General features: G+C 35.0%; 1 protein-coding gene and 1 long non-coding RNA gene across 4 annotated transcripts in view; both read right to left on the bottom strand.

Moving 5' to 3' along the window:
* Positions 1 to 6,152, bottom strand: part of LOC125666234 (uncharacterized) — a 249,059-nt gene extending 242,907 nt beyond the window's left edge. Inside the window, exon 1 of one of the 3 annotated variants that reach the window (XM_056151496.1) lies at positions 5,984 to 6,152. The gene's annotated coding sequence lies outside the window, so the exon portion shown is untranslated. The remainder of the gene's footprint in view (positions 1 to 5,983) is intronic. The other 2 variants (XM_056151491.1, XM_056151495.1) reach the window with 2 other exon arrangements.
* Positions 6,153 to 8,799: 2,647 nt separating this feature from the next.
* LOC130050816 (uncharacterized) lies at positions 8,800 to 10,340 on the bottom strand. Its single transcript, XR_008799081.1, has 2 exons — positions 9,920 to 10,340; positions 8,800 to 9,216 (listed from the first exon to the last, which is right to left on the bottom strand). It is a non-coding gene; the product is annotated as an uncharacterized LOC130050816 (long non-coding RNA).
* Between the last annotated feature and the right edge of the window lie 1,149 nt (positions 10,341 to 11,489).

Here is an 11,489-nt window from a genome sequence, read left to right as displayed (position 1 = left end):
ACATCACTAAGAGAAATGTTTTGGAAACTTTTTTTGCTCAGTGGTTATTGAGAAGATTTGCCCATTATTTCCCCATGTAAATCGTTGTTCCCATATTGTGGCCCCAACCTACCCCCCGGGGCCATGATTTTAACAAACTTCAATTTACACTATGTCAGGAAACTTTCATGTAAACATAAACATATCTGATACGGTGGTTCTTCAGAAGATCTTCAAAAATATCCGGATTATATCTGTATGTGAAACTTTTACCCCCTATTGCGGCCCAATCCAACCCCTCGCGGCTATGATTTTAACAAATTTGAATCTGCACTATATCAGAAACCTTTGATGTAAATCTGTACTTTTCTGGCCAGTGCCTCTTCAGAAGACATTAAAAAATTTCCCTATATATTTGCATGTATTTATTTATCCCGTTTTGTGCACCATATGCTATCCCTGGGGAGGGTGGGGGGAGGCACACATTTAACAAATTTTAATATGTCAATAGGCTTTCAAATGAATTATATTTCTTCAGGCCCAGTGGTTCTTGAGAAGATTTTAAAATTACACCATCATATTTTTGCATTTTTGAAGGGGCACGGCCCTTCATTTTAAAAATTTAAATCCCCTTCACCCAATAGTGCTCTGTGCTAAGTTTGGTTGAAATTTACCCAGTGGTTCTGGAAAAGAATATGAAAATGAGGAAAGTTTACGACGAGGAGAACGCCAACAATGACGATGGACAAATGACACATTTTGATCAGAAAAACTCGCCATCGACTCAGGTGAGCTAAAAAAGCAATGAAGAATTTAACATTTGTACACCTTTGGAGGAAAATGAATGAATTTACAGTAACATAGGGTTATCAGTAATAAAATTGAATGTCAAAGAGAACATATTGCTCAAGTTATGAATTCTGATGAGGTAATATCTGATCTGCAATCTCGATATGTATGAAGTGATAGAACAGCTGATACATTGTACCACCATATAACAATGGCTTCCGGTCTTCCTTCTGTTATGTTAATTCATCCAAGTCTTCTCACCTGTAGGAAAGCAAGATATGCTATAGAGAGTTCTTCAGATACATTTTGTGTAGAGATAATATAGAGAATTATCCTGATACATTTTGTGTAGAGATAATATAGAGAATTATTTTGATACATTTTGTAGAGAGATAATATAGAGAATTCTTTCGATACAGTTTGTGTAGAGATAATATAGAAAATTCTTCTGATACGTTTTGTGTAGAGATAATATAGAGAATTATTCTGATACATTTTGTAGAGAGATAATATAGAGAATTCTTTCGATAGTTTGGGTAGAGATCATATAGAGAATTCTTCTGATACGTTTTGTGTAGTGATAATATAGAAAACAAGAGGTACTGTGAGCAATGCTCACTAAGAATACCCCCCGCTTACCCCAATCTCCCAAAGGGTGTTGGTAATAGATATAAAGTACCCCTTTTCTGAGTGTAAAAAACAAATGGCATGACAAACCGAACCATATTGCTACTTCGATGTCCAGTGCACGTGACCTTTGACCTTTTGACCCCAAAATCGATAGGGAACATCTTCATCCCATGGGTAGTCCATATGTATGATATGGTGACTGTAGATGGAAAGGATAACGCTTTAGAGCCCGGAAACCATATTGCTACTTCGATGTCCAGTGCGGTGACCTTTGACCTTTTGACCCCAATATCGATAGGGAACATCTTCATCCCATGGGTAGTCCATATATATGATATGGTGACTGTAGGTGGAAAGGATAATGCTTTAGAGCCTGGAAACCATATTGCTACTTCGATGTCCAGTGCGGTGACCTTTGACCTTTTGACCCCAAAATCGATAGGGAACATCTTCATCCCATGGGTAGTCCATATATATGATATGGTGATGGTAGGTGGAAAGGATAATGCTTTAGAGCCCGGAAACCATTGCGTCTACAGACGGACGGACAGACAGACGGACAACCCGATTCCAGTATACCCCCCCCCCCCCCACAACTTGTTGCGGGGGGTATAATTATTCTGATACATTTTGTGTAGAGATAATATAGAGAATTCTTCTGATACATTTTGTGTAGAGATAATATAAAGAATTCTTCCGATACAGTTTATGTAGTGATAATATAGAAAATTATTCTGATACATTTTGTATAGAGATAATATAGAGAATTATTCCGATACATTTTGTGTAGAGATGATAGAGAATTCTACTGATATATTTTGTGTAGAGATAATATAGAGAATTCTACTGATACATTTTGTGTGAGATAATATAGATAATTATGACCACTCTTCGTTATTTTTACCATTTTACATGAGAATAATAAGCATTTTACGTTTTACGTCCCGTCAATAACTTTACACTCATATTGAGACTTCACCAGTGGCAGAAGTCCCACAAATTTAGACTCAGGGCAGTAGTAGTGAAGAAGCTTTTATCATGACATGGGACCTCTGATTTTAAAGTCCATTCTTACATGAATATTCACATTTCATCTGAAAAACCTGCGATCCTAACTTTTAAATACTGAGATACGCGACGACACCTCTGTCAACGTCTAAATGTCAAAGATTTATTGCCAAAACTTATTATTACCTATTGCATCATAAACGATAAGTTTACAAGTTTTAGTTTTAAGCTTTAAATCTTCAGTAGGTTCACAAAAAACAACAAATTCCATGTCATGATTATTTTATTATTAAATTATTGAATGAATGAATATTTATATAAAACTTTTTTATTCGCTCCAGTGTCTCATATTTATTATCTTCTGCTTTTATAAAATTCAGACAAGTGTTTGATTTGTTTAGATGATTACAGTTTGATATGCTTAGTTATAGTCATAGTATATTTTGATATCCTTTTTAGACATTAACAGGTATTTGTGGACCTTAGAGGGAATGATAGATTGATCATAGATAGCAGAATCATTAAACATATGGAAACAACATTTAAATTCTTCTTTGTTCCTTTTGTTCATAGGTAAGGCCGTCCTTAAAAATATCTTCGTTTCCCGCACCCAACCCGCCATTTTCAACATGGGTCGGTCGGTCGGTAGATTTTTTTTTTCCTAATTGAATGTCTGTCCAAAGCATTCATATATGGTTTCATGACAGTGTAGTTATTCAAATAAGATGTGCTTAAACAATTTGCAAAAGATTAGTTTCTCTTTAAAACTCTTCAAATAATGGACAGTTCATTTATAAAAAGAGGGAAGACAATAAAATTGATTTACAAATGTATTTTGATAAACATTTATTGATAACAGAAATAACCTGCACAAGAAAATGACTACCATGAATTTTTCAATCTTATAAAAACGTACAGGTAATGCAGGTAACACAGATAACATCCTGTATATTTGGGATGGTATATACAAGCTAGCAGGGTTTTCTCGGGCTCGGGTCTTCACACCTGCCTTAAATTAGCTCCGCCCCGCACTTAACTTACCTGAGGAAAACCGACCGGTTGAAAACCTCGGTCTTTAAGTCATAACCTTGGGTTTTGATTGAAATTCACCATTTTTTGTACATCCTTTTCTGCTATTCCTAAGTATGCATTTAGATTTTTTTATACAGTACATATGTATCAGCAAACTTACACATGAATACTATATACTAAGTTTGGTCCCACCCTGGGGTCAGAACCCTTACTCTGGGGATCATCAAATTTACAATATTGGTAAAAGACTACTTGCTTTATCCACTTAGTTTCAATTTAGTATCAACAGCAATAAAGAAGATGTTATTTAAGTGTTATTTAAGTGTTTTACACATAAACACTATATAGTTGTTTGGCCATGCCCTGGGGTCAAAGCCTCTACCCCGGGGATCATGAAATTTACAATTTTGGTATAACCCTTCCTGCTCTCCTTCACCACCCATTAATGATTGGTTTTTTTTACACGTGGTCGGTTCTTAAGAAGAATTTTGAAAAGTTGTCAATTTTGGGCAGTTTTTGCCCTGCCCTGAAGGTCCCAGGGGTGCTGCAGACCTGAAATTCACAATTTACGTCCCCCTTGTCCAAATAATACTTCATACCAAATTCGTAAAGAATTTCACAGGTAGTTTTCAAGAAGAAGTTAAAAATAAACAATTGTTCATGCACAACGGACGACAACCGATTAGGCTGTATATATATTGCTAAGCGAATTCATATCCAAGGCCAAAAACAATATATGTTGGCTTCCACTCTTTCTACCTACCCTAGAAAATGTCCCTATAAAAAATTGAGGTGAAAAAAACCGTGAAAGTGGAAACCAACATACTATATTTTTTAGCCCGATCAGGCCAATGTAAATGTATTCATGTATTTCAGCGAAAGGAGCGATAACTCTTACAAGCAAACATTAAGAAAAAAGGCAATAATTATATTATTATATATATAAATAATTACGCGTCCCCGTTGCCGGGGTAAGTGTAATGTCGTCTCGGGAAGCAGACCTAGAGTGATCAAAGTAGCATTGGGCGCCGTCGGTAGGTGGCGCTGGTGGCAACATTTCCCGCAATCACAAAAAGTTGACCTCACTGCGCTAGGTATTTTTCACCGTTTAATATGATAAAGCCCGAGGTTTAAATACGAAGGTATTAACGTGAAACGAAAGTAAGGAGTTCAAACTTTACGTATATGGTGATATAGAAAGCACGTGGTACGAAATGACATTTTGTCGGTATTTTGAAGTGAGAAAATAAGTTGCAAAACCAGAAATCGGCCATATACACAGATTTTACGGTGATATTTAAATAATTTGAACTTCCTTTTTCTTTAAACAACACTGAGATATGCGTATATGTCTGAACATAATGTGAATGTGGTGAAATAAATTTTTCAACCTGATGGGTAGAATTTACAAGAACGATAACTCTAATATTTGTAATAGGACACAAAGGGAAAATAAATCAGGCGTACTTCATTGTCCACAATAAATCGCCGATATATGTGATTCAATGAAGTTTCCCGTTATCAAATTGTCATGTTTATTTTAGAAAATACATAATTATCCTAGATGTTGTACTTCACCTTGCAAATTGATACTGTACCGTCAGTAGGTGGCGCTCGCGGCATAAACAAAAGTTGTTTTTTTTTTAGAACCGCCTTGGCTGAGGCCACAAGCGGTATCCAGGGCAGAGCCCTGGTGGGGGTGGAGGGGTTGTGTGAAGAATAAATAACATAGCAATTTAAGACCGACCAGCCCATCTTTGTTCCAATTCTTAAGATGTTTCATTGCAGAAAATGATCTTTCGCAAGGCACAGATCCAACTGGCATGCTATTTTCCAGCATGCATAATTGCTTTGTTTTACTCTCACTAGTGGCTTTGGTACAATCTTATAATCTTTTCTATCAAGGATATTGATAAACAACAATTAAGATATGTGTATATGTAATCGATACAATGATATTTGTGAAGAATTTCATACAGAAATACTATAATTTTCCTCGTCCGGTAGCTAAAATGACTGAGGGTAGGTATGTTTATTAGCGTTTTGAAGCAATATCGATACTTATTTTCAATAAAATAACGTCATAGTCATATTTTGCACACCCCAAAATGGTAGAATAGGCATCAAGTTAATTTCTGTTTGGTCTATTTTCACCAATATTACTTGAGGTCAAGTATTTACACAAGTCAGAAATATAACTTCATGGAAATATGTGAGGGTACTCGTGTTTACCTGTTAATTGTGATGCAGGGAAAAGGGATATTTTAAAATACTTATTAATTTTGAAATCAGCGCATTTAAATAAGTGGAATATTGATCAAAATATGTTGAAATTATATTGTTTTTAAAAATCTCCCCCTGTCGCTATTAAAGGATATATATATATATATATATATATATATATATATATATATATATATATAATTACGCGTTCCCGTTGCCGGGGTAAGTGTAATGTCGTCTCGGGAAGCAGACCTAGAGTGATCAAAGGAAATTCTGAATAAAGGAGACCTGCGTTTTACAATCATCAACATTCTTACTTTACCACGTTTAGATACTTTTATCCGTAGTCTTAGTTCCCTCGTCTCTGCTGGCAATGTTGAGTTTAGCAGTCATGTATTACACACACGAAGAAAATCAGTAAAAGCCAACTAGGCCTACAATCTCAGCCCTGTCGTCTGCTGCGCCTGGCCTTGATGTAATGTTCCTGTTCGCAACATTTGGCGCGAAGTTCCTTCAACAGATAGGATTTATCGCTTATTTTCATCTCCAACATCGAACCCGACCACAATATTTTCTGTTTATTTTTACCCGCAAACAAGACTAACCCCATAGCCAAGTGCTCTTCACATGTTTGCAGTCTAATTAAAATTAGATCCTATGATCCGCTCATCTACTATCGCTACACGCCTGGGTGCATCTCAGGATGTAGTCTAATTAGATACACAAAAATAGCCGTGTTTCGAGTTACTCCGGAACACAGTGTTTATTCTGTGTTTAGTCACGCCGCGTCAAAAATGTTCCACAGGGTTACTTCCGGTTTATCGTTGTTTACAACAGTCGACACTTCGTGTATTAGGCCTAGGCTTAATTTTGTCGATCATCATGAAATTGAAATACACATTTAATAGTTTGGGGTGTATGCGGTACATATTTGTTTATGAGCGTTTGATAAGCTACTATTGATCTACGAAATACAACGAAAGACTTCGTCAAGAACAGAAGACGATGCATGTCGTGTAACTCACACAAGGCCCAGCTGTCTAGTAACCGGAGGGGTAAAGGAAAAGAACGTATTAGACTCACTGAAACCTGTCAAACAGGTAAAATGAAAATTATGACGACATTTTATATATATACAAAACACAATGTGTACTGCTTCATAAAGCAGGCATTAGGTCCACTCGGGTCCAGTACAGTCTAGGGCCTATGTCATGTGAAATAGAATTTACGTTACCAAATCAGGGTCAAAATGGGCATAAACATGTAACATATATAACCAGGTCCATTCCAAAGACTATTTCTACCTACGTAGCTATTAATAGCTACCTAGGTATTTAAAGCTACTTAAAGTAGCTACTTTTACATGTTTTTAAAGAAATAAATAAATAATAATTAAGGCACATCTTTTAAACAGGTCAGTCGTTTTATGTATCATGTTGTGAATGTGCATGACAAAATTCGGAGTGTAAATTTAAATACTTTACGAGGATGGAAAATGTAGAGGAAATTGCATGAAAAATCAACTCAAAAACTTTTAATGTAAGAGTGCATGAATGTTAACTTTAAAATTAATAAAGATTTGTAAAACATTCTAGACTTCTTATCATGTATCTTTGATCCTAAGTTCCTAGAGAATGGAAGTGGGTGCAGTTATTGATGCAAATTTGAAAATAATCATTTTTTGTCCAATATTTTTGTGGTATTCATTGTCAGTATTAGTGAATCAAGAAATTTGGTACACGCCATGTTGCGCCGTTCCTGCGTTTGGCCACGAAATGCAAGTAAAGGAAAACGTAGGTAAAAATAGCTACCTGAAGTAGGTTTAAATACCTAGGTAGCTATAAGTAGCTACATAGGTAGAAAGAGTCTTTGGACTGGACCTGATAATTATTGATATAAAATTTAGATAATGACAATACACAGTGAAAAGTAATAGATTAGCTATAATATTATAGGTATTTGAAATGGCTTTATTATTTAAAGCTAGTTTAGATTGAATTAGACTGGGTTTCTAAGTGCAATGATATAGCCATATGTGGGTGAGGATAAAATTATCTACTTGGGTATAGTCAATATGCTGTCTAATTTGAAAATAATTATTTAAACTAATACTTGTGTTACAAATTAAGTCTTTGGAGTTTGACTTCCAATGATATACTCATGTAATTGGAAGAATTTTTAGCATGACTATTTATTGTTGTAGTCATTTTATTGACTTTTCACAATCCAGTAGGTATTTGTGATTACTGCTCATATTTATATCACTGAACAAAATATATATCTGATCATGATTAAGGTAATATTATTCCTTTCAGCAACATAATTTCAATTATGTGCTCATAGACTGGTTCAGCACAATCTCTAGTATACTTAGCTATATAAATATGCTAATCAAGCTATATAGCTTTTTAAAGCTAATTGAAATTGCTTGATATAACTATTTCAAATCTTCTATCAAATATATTTTTAAAGCATAAAAATTGAATTTCTAAGTGAAAATATTTCATCCTTGTACTTGAAACAACACACTGTAAACAAAAAAAGCTTCTTAAACTCTGTACCTTAGGAAGAATTTTGATTCAAAATTGTCAAATGTTTAGGATTATTAAGTTGTTACAGATTCCACATTGTAAAGTCATCATATACTTATCAAAGCTTCGACACACACAAGGTAGTGGACAGTTATCAATACAAAAGAAATTCTCTTTTCATGAAAATTCTTAAAATGACATATGATCTATATCTAGAATAGTGTTGTGGTTAGTTCAAAGTACATGTATATTGTTATGTGTCATTGCACTTGAGAAATTTAATCGAAACTAGCTTAATGAAGCTGTTTGAAATAGCTTTATAAAACTATATAGCTAAATATAGAGATTGTGCTGGGCCTGATAGATATAGCAATGCAGAGGAAATCCGTCATATGCATCAAAAGTTTGAAAAAGGTGAATTGACAAATATAAATAAAATCATGAAAACTCATACATTCACAGTTTTAATATGAATTACTTCATGTATTTCCAGATAAGTTAAAAAATATATACATGTATGTACAGTGAACAGTATTTTTAACAAATACATGAATTATAATTTCAGCATTATTATTATTATTTTTTTTTTTTTTTTTTTTTTTACATCTTTGCTTCTCAAATTGACAAAAGTCTATTATCAATATTGTGGCATCCCTCCTCTTTTTCAGGTATATGGGAACAGGATCATTTTCCATGCCTTTCACTTGAGGTCTTAAGTTTCATCATTAATCATCTGAATGTCGGTATGCCAAACTCTCATGATGTCATGCCATTACTGGATTTCCTTAACACTGGTTTATTTAAGCCACACTACCTATAACATTGCCAAAATATTAGACTGAAAATTTTCAAATACACAAGATTTGAAGCAGCAAAAGAAAAGAATTACATATGTATAACACACAAAAAAGAAATTAATTCTCACCTGGCTGATATGAACTTTTTACTCCTTTTTAGCTCCCTTTCACTGCATACCAGCCAATAACTAGCAGTCATTATATGCAGATCAGCCATTGTTATCAACCTGTGTATATATATGTTGAATGAAATATGAACGAAAATTGTTGTTCTTTGTTATTCTTTTTAATATATATATATACTCAATAGTATATTTCCTTACACAGTACTGAATCAAAGGGGTAGGAGAGCAAATACATAATATATAACCTGGCTCATGTTCAGCTGGTTCCATTCTTGTATATAAGTGGTTTGAATGGAAATGTACATATCTGATGTACATGTACATGCAAAGTACCTTGATTGCACAGGCAATATGCATCACTTGTGTTCGAATTTGCTATTAAAGAGTACCCCAAGCGATGCATATTGCCTGTGATTGATTGGTATTAAAAGTTGGAGAAAAGATCAATGTTCTTTGATATAATTCAAAATTTTGCAGTGAATGAACCATCGGTATGGAGCTTGAATAAATGATCATGCAAATTCTAGTATAGATCCGTAGGGATATATTATCTGGTGTTCTTATATTTTATTTAATTGGCAGATATATATACCCCCCCCCCTCTCACTCCCTTGTGAAATTGCTTCGTAATTTTTATGAGCCTGAACCATCAGTTCATAATTGAAATTCTCTATTTAATGTCACATGAACACCGTTGTAAAATACATACACTGCTCAGATGTGAATGAGGGTACAAGTATACCTATTCTTAAGATTTACAAGATTTTGCACAGTCTATATTATATTTTTAAGAGTCAGTACAAACCTCTTGGTTTTCCTAAAAGTTAATATAAGGAAACTGGCTAGAACAATGATGTTTCTTTGTTGGTTCAGCTTTCACGGAATGTAATAATCGCACTCAATTTCGGCTGTTCGTGGTTTTCTACACAAATGACGCCATCGTTTCCTCTGCGTGAACGCTTTTCCCGGGTTTGGGAAAAGGTAAACTTTGACATCTTCCCAAGTAAATATATATCCCTTGCTATCCTTTATCTGATTTGCGACAGTTTGTGCCACAAAATCTATATTTTGTCAAAAACAATTTTGTTACCAGTGTAAACAAAATTAACAGGAAGTACCCCTGTGGAACATTTTGCTCATATCACGTGACCGGCGTGGCTAAATACGAAAAATCCCGGGTGTTCCGGAGGAACTCGAAACACGGCTATTAAGAGGGAAAAGGGGGGATTAAAAAATCTTGAAGATACCATACTCTTTAAGTCTGTAAAACTACTATATTATGCCAAGATTTTGATAAAGTTAATAAAACTGTCAACTTCCACAGAAAAGATGGTGTTTATTCATTATTAAGGACTCGCACATCAACTTTACTTTTCCTCCATTCTTACAATGTCACGGTTTTGTGATCGCGTACCCGCCACATAAATAGGGAGGGTGCATAATCACAAACCCTTGGCATTATGAAGATGCTGTTCATCCGAATATTGCATGTAGTTGAGGGTAACATTGGCATTTTTACGCATCGCTTGACAATGATTTTCTGGGGGTGAAAATTTTTAATGTTACCCTTAACTACATATATTTCTATAATAATGCCATTTGAAAATGCGTAACAATACCTCAAAAGTAGAATAGCACTAATCCAAATTCGTCATCACGCGAATCAAAAGCGGCATTACGCCTTAAAAATACTAAATAATATAGCGAGCTTCCAGTGGCGGATTTAAGGGGGGCACATCCGGCGTCCCCCCCCCCCTAAAATTTTCAAACTTAACGTAAATCGTGGTATCTTGTTTAGAAAAATTTACAAAACAATGTAAAAAGCAATAATTTCTTCCACTCCCGGAGAAATGAATGACAAAATCTATTGATTTCTTGAATTACTTTATTGGGAGAACTTAATTTTGTCCAAAAACCCTTAAAATTTGCGTCATTTCATTAATGTCACCACATAAAAAATGATAGAAAATAGTACAAAAGACTAAATAGGAGATATATTTCAAGCCCTATAAAATCTGTAAAATCCAGGAGCTTCCGGGGGCTTCGCCCCCTGCCCCCCCTCTCCCCAGGGCTTCGCCCCCCCCCCCTCACACCCCCTATCTCATAAAGTGGCACCCCCCGTAACCACAATTCCTGGATCCGTCCCTGTCTTCTAACAGATGATTCCTTATATAACTATTGGTATTTTCTGATTTAGATTAAGAATGAGATGACTTTTTAATTCTGTTAGGGAGAACCAATATCGGTGACCCCCTCCCCCTCGTAGGTTTAAAAAAAGGGGGGGGGGGCCAACGTAGTCAAAACGAAATACTACATCAAGGGGGAAGCGAATTTCATTTATACTTGATAACCTTCACAGGGGGCTGAAATATTGA

Source organism: Ostrea edulis, chromosome 10, assembly GCF_947568905.1.
Source record: "Ostrea edulis chromosome 10, xbOstEdul1.1, whole genome shotgun sequence".
Classification (NCBI taxonomy): domain Eukaryota; kingdom Metazoa; phylum Mollusca; class Bivalvia; order Ostreida; family Ostreidae; genus Ostrea; species Ostrea edulis.
This window is presented reverse-complemented; position numbering and strand designations above follow the sequence as displayed.